The sequence below is a fragment of the Jaculus jaculus genome, chromosome 1 (assembly GCF_020740685.1).
Source record: "Jaculus jaculus isolate mJacJac1 chromosome 1, mJacJac1.mat.Y.cur, whole genome shotgun sequence".
NCBI lineage: Eukaryota > Metazoa > Chordata > Mammalia > Rodentia > Dipodidae > Jaculus > Jaculus jaculus.
In genome coordinates, this window is record NC_059102.1 from 275,243,918 (window position 1) to 275,253,755 (window position 9,838).

The 9,838-nt window shown below is 42.8% G+C and overlaps 1 non-coding gene across 1 annotated transcript; it reads left to right on the forward strand.

The window, feature by feature from the left end:
* Positions 1–961: 961 nt before the first annotated feature.
* LOC123457970 lies at positions 962–1,125 on the forward strand. Its single transcript, XR_006635313.1, has one exon. It is a non-coding gene; the product is annotated as a U1 spliceosomal RNA (small nuclear RNA).
* Positions 1,126–9,838: the final 8,713 nt, after the last annotated feature.

A 9,838-nucleotide genomic window follows, 5' to 3' on the forward strand; every position in this document is an offset into this window, starting at 1 on the left:
GCTTAAACACCCTCAAGCACACTCCCAGCAACACGCCTCCTCCAGCAAGTTTCTGCCTTCAATATTGCCACCAGGTGGGGTCCAACCATTCAAAACACATGAGTTTATGGGGGCACATCTGGTTCAGACCATCATACGTCCGTACATTTTTTATTTCCTGAACCAAAGCTGTCAGCCATTTAGCAGTCGGAGCTGAGTCTATTGTTTTCCAAGGTCTGAAGAGTCCTAGCCCCGTCCTTTGCAAAAGTGGAATCACAATGGCTATATGAAACAAGTTGCATGGTCCTGGAGACCTTGGTTTGTAGAGAATAATCAGTTTCTTTACAGCACTTTCTAGACTTTTCTTTCTTATTGATGAGACACTGAGTGTTGCTTCCTGTTTTCTGTTTTTAGGTCTCAGGCTCTGACCTCTTAAGGTTGCTTTTATCATCCTGGAGCATGGCTGCCTATCTTATCGCTGGGGGAGATGAGGGTGATGAGGTCCACAATGGCATTGGTGATGCGACTATATGGACAGGGAAAGGATGCACATGTAGGTGTACTCCCCAGCTAAGCCTTGATCACCATTCATCATTTGTTTTCACATGGGTTTGAGTGCTGTAAGACTTTAGTTTCTGCAAACAATTATCTGAGGAGGCCAGGATAGTCTTCCGGCCATGATGCTCCAGCTGCCTTCAGTGCTCTGGGGCAGGACCTTTGTTTTTCTGGCTGGAGGACCAGGGCCTTACAACTTATGGCAAAGACAGAGAAGGCTTGACTGCTTTCAAATATTTTCTTCTCTAGTTTCTCTAGTGAGGAGACTGTTTAGAGAGGAATGGCATTCCCCCACTCCTTGCACCTCTGAGAGGCTGATGTTACTGAGCATAGAAATGGAATGTCATGGGAAAGACTATTGGCCCCACATAGAGCAGCCCTCCTGGCAAGAATCAGAGCTGAACAGACCCTCATAAAGTTTCTCATTATACTTACCTGGCAAGGGAGATACCATGATCACAAAGGTGGTTTTCCCAGGGCGAGGCTTGTCCATTGCACTCCGGATGTGCTGACCCCTGCGATTTCCCCAAATGCGGGAAACTCGACTGCATAATTTGTGGTAGTGGGGGACTGCGTTTGCGCTCTCCCCTGAAAAATAAAATAAACTTTCTCATAAAGATGATTTCTGCTCTGTGTTATTGTCTACAGCAATTTCATACATGTCCCATTGCAGCTGGAATGTAAAGATGAAAATGACCTCCTGTGGGCACCTGTCAGGGTAGGCCGACCCTGACATATCCTGAGCGCTTTGGTAGCTCTTGTTGTGCACACAAGGGGTATGATGCAAAAGCAGAACAGGGTCAGTGATGTAAACAGTGTGATACACACAGGAGGTCACCTGGCTAGAGTGACCACGTCTCATGATATTCTAAGAGTGTACTCATATGTGGCAGAGCTGGAATCAAACTCCAGGGAGGAATTTACTCACATGACTTTAGAGGCTGAGAAGTCCGAAGATGCACAGTGGGCAAGCAGGAGAAGCAGGAGAGCAAATATATAGTTCAGTGGGCGTGTGAAGGCCAGAGCATTGGGAGAGCTGAGAGAGTATAAAATTCTGTTCAAAAGTAGGCAGATTCACAACCTAAGAAGTGCTAACATTTCTGCCCAAGTTCAAAGCCTTGAAAACACAAGTGTCTCAACTTACAGGGATAAGTTTTCCCTCTTACTCAGCCTTTTTGTTCTACTCATTCTCCAACTGACTGGATGAGGTCCACCCACACTAGGAAAGACCATCAGCTTTACTGGGTCTGCATCATATGTCAGCATGATCTAGAAGCACCTTTACAGCCCAGGGGTGCTGAACATAATATTAACCACTGCAGGCACGTTGAAGCCAACTTTTTGGGAGCTAAAGATGTTTGTATTGGAGAAAAACTCCCTACTTGAGAACATTAGCAGCCAGGAGGGAGAGAAAATCCTATACTAACCTCAAGAGGCAGCAGGATCACCTGACAGTTCTCTAAATGACAAAGGCAGCCTGACCTTACTCTTTGCTGATCCACACCAATACTTATTCAGCATTCTTTCCTCCCCTCACAGAAAGTTATTCAATTGAATACACAATTTTCCATTCTAATTATATTTGCCCAAAGATAAGTTCAGGGTAGTTTGCATTTTTGGCAGGCTTGCCAACTATTGGCAGAAGCAGGTGGCTCAGAAGTGATCTGAGGCCAAGGAAAAAAATCTAGCTTGCCATCTAAAATGTGATGTGGAGAAAGGTGCATGTTGCTTACAAAACAATCAAAGGTAATTGCTCCATGTTACCCAGGGCTTTTCATCATGGATTCATAATGGATCTGTTTCTGCCCAGTTTGTTGCCTGGTCTCATGTTTATTTAAACAAATTCAGGGAGGTAAACCTTTCAAATGTCAGATTGGTTGGAAAGGGGCAAAGAGATCTGCAGTTCTGTCAGCTACACAAGGTGGTGGGTTGACTAATATGCTGATACATAATGGCATGGCATTGTGCTAGGCCTCATCTGCCATCTGATGGTGGGGGGTGAGATCCCGAGCAAGCTATAGAGAAGATGATGGTGAGATCCTTTTTGAACTTGGAGACCATGTTTCTTGAATCTTGGTTTTGTGTTTGTTGGACCAGCTTCCAGTTCCCACCCCACTCCTCCTCTCTGCTCTTAAATAGATACCATATAGTTGGCAGGGCCCCAGTGTTCATCCCTGGAGACCACATTTCTCCCATCACTTAACTACTTAAAGGACCACTAAAAACAGCCCTCAGGCTGTGGAGATGGCTCAGCAGATAAGAACGGCTGTCATGCAGACCTGAGAGGGCCTGAGATCATCTGAATTTAAATTCCCTTACACCCATGTAAACATCTGGGCATAGCCACACTGGGCACCCTCAGTCCTATGGGGAATTGCTGGGGCTTGTCAAAATGGCAAGCTCAGAATCAGTAAGAGACTCCATCTCAAGGAAACAAGTGGATGAGCGGTAGAGTAAGACACCTGAAGTTCTTTTCTAGCCCCCACAGTATGCATCTGCACATATACATGCATGCACCACACATAACACACATGCAAAAGAAAAAAAGAACGAGAGGGAAAAATAACCCTCACTAGTACTGTGTCCAGAATGTCAGGGGCACAGTGCACCAACCATCTCATGTCAGTTGATTTTGCATATCATGTAAGTTGCTGCCAAACATTCCTTTGACTGTCATTTCTCACAGGCTTGCCTATTTCCTGACTCAGTTAAGAGTGTTCTCTGTGTATTTCCAGTTGAGGCCCACTCAGAGATTACAATGATGCACCATGCACGTTTTCACTATACTATAGCCGCATCATATATATGCTATCCTATGTAGTGACATGTGTTTTCTCAGTTAGTTTATGATATAAGTGGTTATGCTTAAATGAGCTATTGAGTACTTACTGAACACCATATGGTCAGGATTAGGTCAAGTGCCATGGGACTTACAGTACACATAAAATACATCATTGACCTTCACCTTGACCACCCAGAGCTGACCAAACCAGACCCACACACTAAGTGTCAGTCAATTGTCCTAGCTGGCTTTGTCTGATTAGGCACATGTAGGAGAGACTGAGAGGCAGGTGGATGTGCTGCTGCCCTGCTTCAGACTCTCTACAGTGTCTGCAGGCTCACTCCCCCAGTCCTCATGGCACTGTTAGTAGTGGGGTTCCTGTTCCTTCCATACTAAGGCTGGTAACAGCTTTCTGCCAGAGCTGGCCCCAGGATTCCCTTTCCTTGCTTCTCTTACCCCTGACACTCTGTCAGTAGGCCTTTCTTTTGATTCTCTTCATCTGCACCTTATGGGTGAATTACTTCCTGCAGAAGTAGGGAGGGACCCTAACAGAAACCTACCAAGTTGCAGATAGGGGGCTGCTTTGCTTGTTGGTAGAGACTCCAGTGTGTTCACCAGAACAAACGCTGGCTTGATAGAGGAGAAAGAGGTCGGCCTTCCCTAGCAGGGCAGAAGGGGCTTTGAAAGCCACGGGCCACTGGCAGAGAGGAAAGGCAGGGCTTGAAGTGAACAAGCTGCTGTTTGGTATAGACAAATCTGATCGGTGCTGCTAATTCTTAGACTTTAAAAAGTTAAATGAATTCTTCCTGGAGGCTTGTGCTTCCTGGCCTGTCACTTGTTTGAAAGGAGAGCTACATCAAAACCCCAGGCGCCAGAATTCCCCAGAACCCAAACTTAACAGCTCTGCTGGGGGACACCACAGATCCTCAATTAGAAGGGAGCGTGGATGTGAGCAGGGCACCCCCTCCTGCTTTAATTACTTCTGGCCTGATATTCTTTTTCAAGATTTGCTAATTGAAATTAAACAGCTGCCACGTTTGGACAAGGACAACAAGGAATTCATTTTCCAGCCTTCTCTGATTTAACCGGGATTGACAGGCTGTGAGGAAACCCGGGGAAATCTCACTCCCATGGTTGCTGGGTCACCCGATGGTTGACTCGGAGCAAAACAGAGTGTTGACACGATGAAGTCTGTCCTCCTACAGCCAGCAGTTTACAGGACAAATGACATGTTAAATTAGTCTCATGGCTGTGGTCATGAAAATTTTCCAGTAGCCAACTTTTCAGTAGTTGAAGCTTACCTAGATACCAATAGCTACCACATGCTTACAAGCGACTACATACAATTAAAGGACGCAAAATACCTGCAAGAGGATTCTTTGCTGGGCAGGTTCTTTCACAGGTAGTTAATGTTGGCAAGGGGCAGTTATCACCCTAGGGATGAGATGTTAGTAACAAATAGTGGAAAAGGAAAGAAATGGCACACCACCAGAGAAGTTGTCTTACTAAATCCCTGGAGCCACAGTGACTCAGGTTTTAGGAAATGAACTGGACTTCAAATTAGAAGGCTTACATTTGTATGTGATTTCACTGGAGATGTTTGTACTTTTAGATATCTGTGCCTCAGTTTCCTCAGGTATCAGATAGAAATAATGAGAGAATGTAAATTTAAGTAAGCAGGAGATACTCAGCTCAAGCAAGCACAGTGATTTCTTTGGATAAAATGTTGAGTCTATTTCAGGAAATAACAACTATTAATGTAATAAAAGCAATGGAATCATGCAAGCTAAATAGAAGAGAAGACATCGGTGAGTGCTTAGATAATAATATCAGTCCCCACAACAATAAATGACTGAAATTCAAAGGCTCTTACTAATTAGAGTATCTCTCTCTCTTTCTATGTGTGTGTGAGGGCGGGGGGAGTTAACTCACAAATTGTAAACTGTCTTTGATTCCTTCTCTAGGGTTATATAATCAGAGTGTATTCCCCTAAAAAAGAGCCCATTGTCACCTTACATTACATTATTCTCTTTTTCTTCTAAGTCATTAATATAGTTTGACATACATGTCAGTATACTGACATATATGTACTATTCTTCTATTCTCCAATGAGCTTATTGGTTCCAAGAGGACAGAGGCTGCATCTGTTTTGTTTGCTGTTGTTATAACTCCTCAATGCCTATAGCAGTGTCTGGAGCATAGAAGGTGCCCAGCCAGTGTTTACTGAATGAATTTAATAATGATATGAAAGACATTCAGTTAAGGATTTTGATTCTCACAAAAGTTTTTATATAGAGAGCACAGTAAGATATTTACTAAATATTCCAGTATTTTTATCTTTGTTCCCTTTCTCTCTCCTTCCTTCCTTCCTTCCTTCCTTCCTTCCTTCCTTCCTTCCTCTCTCTCTTCACCCCCTTCTCTCCCCTTCCCTCTATCCCTCCTTGAGACAGAATCTTGTTACATAGCCCAAGCTTGAATTTGTGGTCCTCCTGCCTCAACTATTCAGGATGATAGGCATATGCCACCATACCCACCTCTACTTTAATGCAAAACAAATGAAATACAGAAATTGTCACTTGCTCTATTATCAAGGCTGGTACTCAAATGACATGTCAACATTAGCCCATGTGACAGATGTAAACTACTAGACTAAGGAAGATTCAATTTTAAAGGAAAATACCTACATAACAACTGGCTTTCTCTGCTCAGCACAGGCGGTCCAGGTCCAGAAGGGAAGTGAATCCATGGTTTATACTGTGCCCTGAGCGTGATAATGGTTTTGCTTGGCAGCCATGAACTACCTTTATCCAGAGAATATCCTCATTCATATTTCTTACTCTATGATATGTAGGCTTCTAGAGCTCAGTAAATGACATTCCACTCATTCAAGGTGATCTCAAACCCCCCAAAAAGACATAGAGGATTCTTAATTGAACATGGTGGATTGACTGCACACACTTATCTCTGCTTACATCTTCAGCCTTACTAAAATAATTGTATAGGGGTTATGTTTGTATGTTATGCAGTTGTGGTTTGTGTGCATAATGCGTGTGTGCACATATGTCTGTACATGTGCATGTATGCATGTATGTGAAGGCCAGAGGTTAACATTAGGTATCTTCCTCAGTTACTCTCTATGTTATTTTTTGAGATAGGGTCTCTCATTGACACTGGAGCACAATGACTCAATTCAGTCAGTCTAGCTAGCCAGCAAGTCCCAGCAATTCTCCCATCTCTGCCTCCCCATCTGGGATTATCCCACCACAGATGCATGTCATCATATCTGAGTTATAAAGTGTGTGCTTGGGGTCCAAATTTAGGTCCTCATGCTTGCATAATAGGCACTTTACCCACTGAGCCATCTTCCAAGCTTCTATATAGGTATTTTTTTAAAAAGATATACACCCACTCTAGAAAAAGCATGAAGGAAGTGAGGCACTATATAAAAAAATGTTCAATGGGGACTTAGGGATTAGAAATCAGATGACTCTTTTAGCAGGATGAAGGAAGCCACAGCCTAAAGTGCACTTAGCAAGTAGTATTAATGAATGAGATAAAAGCATGGAGCAAATCAGTGAACACAACCCTTGACCTTCCTTCTACCTTCCAGTCTCAATGCACTGGACAGCAGCAGAAATGGTCATTCACTGATAAAGTGAATGACCCTAGAACTGCTCTTCCCCATGCCAGCAATCTCCCCGTAGTGAAACCAAAGTGAAGCCTATTACTTGATAAGTCCTGCTCGATCCCAATGAAAATGTTCTCTGCATAGAATTTCATATTTAAACAGAATGACAAAAATTTTAGACAAAACTCCTAAAGTTAAAGGAAGAAATGAAAATTGATAGAAAGGTTAAATGTGAAAGAAATAGAGACAATGTAGGAAACAGGGAAAAAGAAAAATAAAACAAGCAAAACCAATAATGCCACAACTTTAAAAGCAACAACCTGACCTATATTTTCTATCTTCAGAGAGCTATGGGAAGCAGGTATTATGCAAAGGTGATAATTAAAGAATAGGAAAGAAGTCTTAGAATTTAAAATAGAATTACTGAAATAAAAATTGTAGTGAAAGGGCTAAGGAGGTAGCTTAGTGGTTAAAGGCACTTGCATGCAAAGCCTAATGGTCTGGATTCTATTCTCCAGTACCCATGTAAAGCCAGATGTACAAAATGGTGCATGTACCTCAAGTTTGTTTGCAGTGGCAAGAAACACTTGTGTGCCCATTCTCTGGGCAAATAAATAAAAAAATAAAAATTGTGGTGAAAAGAATTGGAAGGCCATAAAGAAAATACCCCATAAATTACAGTAGGCCAAAACAGAAAATAGAAAGAAAAAGGCATAAAGAAATATACTTTGTAAGCTAATTTAAAAAATATAATTTGGAGCTGGACTGATGGCTTAGAGCACTTGTTGCACAAGCATGAGCGCCTGAGTGGGCCCAAGACTATCCAAGTTCCATTTCTCAGTGCCCATGTAAGCAGTTAGATGTGGCCCTGCATATCTGTACTCTAGTATGGGGGAGAGGTGCAAAGATGGGGCTGCTGACCTAGAAAAATAGAATGGTAGTTCTGAGTTCAGTGAGAGACTCCACCTCAAGGAAGTGGGCAGACAGTGAAAACAGGAGGGTGCCTCCTCTGGCCTCCACACACATGTGCACACACATGTGCAAGGGCCTGTGCATCTGCACACACCTGTGCATACACTACACATGCATCACATCGCACAGCACATATACAACACATACTTTACACACACATATGCACATACACACACAAAACACACTTGCAGAAAGATAGAGAGAGAGAGAGAACTAAAAAAGAATTTGAACAGAGGGTGGATAATTCTCCTGAAGCCATAGGTTATTAAATGAAAAATCCCAGTGTCAGGAGGTGGGATACTTCCCTATGAACTAGTTATGAGGGAGGCCCCTGAGTACCCCTAAATAATGAAGGCTATTATCACTGCTCTTGATTCCCCAGCAGAACTATATTATATGGTAAGACCTATTGCAAAACATACCATACACTTTGGATTCAGGGCACAGAGAAATCAAGCTAGAACTGAAATAGAAGCTTTCCCCCTACTGACTAGCTGTCATAGTGCTGGAATGTGCATTTCAGACTGCTGGGGGACCAAATCATGAACAATTTCACCCAGAAGTTTCTCTGCCTGCTATAATACCAACATGCCAGGAAAGACGCACCAATCAGTGAATAGTGGCATGATTGTTATTGGGGTAAACAATTGCTTTATGATGGATTTCCACTCTGCAGCAGGAAATTCATGCCTAACACTTTAAACCTGATTTAAAAAAAACCCTGTGTCTGGAAAGATCATAGGCCCTAGTATGGATACTCCTATAATTATTTAGATGAATGGACATGTTATGCCTGTCAAACTGTCTTCTAAACATTTGGCTTTATGTCCATAGATTGGTGCTGCTTCAGTCAGAGAAGCTTCCTTTTGCAGGGGGTGGTGGTTCTGGCAGAGACTTATAACTGGTCAAACTACTAAGAATAAGTGCTTGTGAGTGCTTTGCCCTAAATAGGACATCTGTGTCACCATCTCCAAAGCGCAGGGAATGTTGTGGAAGAAGGAACAGAAACCATGTCTTGAACTTTACACTGAAAAGCTACATGGAGTATCCACCACAAAGAATATCACTGTAAGATTTCAGGACATTTGGAATACAAAGATCCTGAAAGTTTCCAGAGGAGATGGAAAAACAAGTCATTTACAGCTGAAACAGTAAACATCATAACAGCAGTGACTTGATGTTAGAAAAAATAGAGCCAGACCTTAGAAATTCAGATAGAAAGTGTTTATAATATAAATTCCATACCTGAATAGATGTTGTCTTAATATAAAGTTGACTTCAAAGCTTTACCTTTCCAGTATTTTAGTGGGAGCTGCAAGGATGCTCTGTGAAATGAGAGAATAAATGAAACAAGAAGACATAAGACCCAGGAAAGGGATTTCCACATAGGAATGTGGTGAAGGGAGCTCTCAGGATGTTGGCTGAGAGCTGGACTAGAGACTAAGTGGCTTAGATTAGAGCAAGAGTGAGAACGAGGGAGCCATGAAAAATTAACAGGGTCTAATGAACCTCTTCAGTGGTTATCAGTGCTCTCAGACTCCTAGTAGACATACCTGTGCGTCAGCCTCCCCTCTGGAGCTGGTCTTACTGATTTCCCTTTAGGAAACAGAATGTGCTAAAAGTGATGATATGTTCATTTCATGTGAGAGTTTAACGAGACTCTATCCTCTATCTTGCTCCCTCTCACTGAATACTCTGATGAAAACCAACTGGGATGTGATGAGCTTCCCTGTGGAGTGGGCCAGGGGAAGGAAAATGAAGGAGGTCCCTGGCCAAACCCTATGAGGAACTGAGACCCGCTAACTACCATTAAAGAGACTGTGGAAGCAGATCCTCTCCTCCATGGGCTTTGAGATGACTGCAGACCCGGATGACACTTTAACTATAGTCCTGTAGAGATACTGAGGCAGAGGACCCATCTA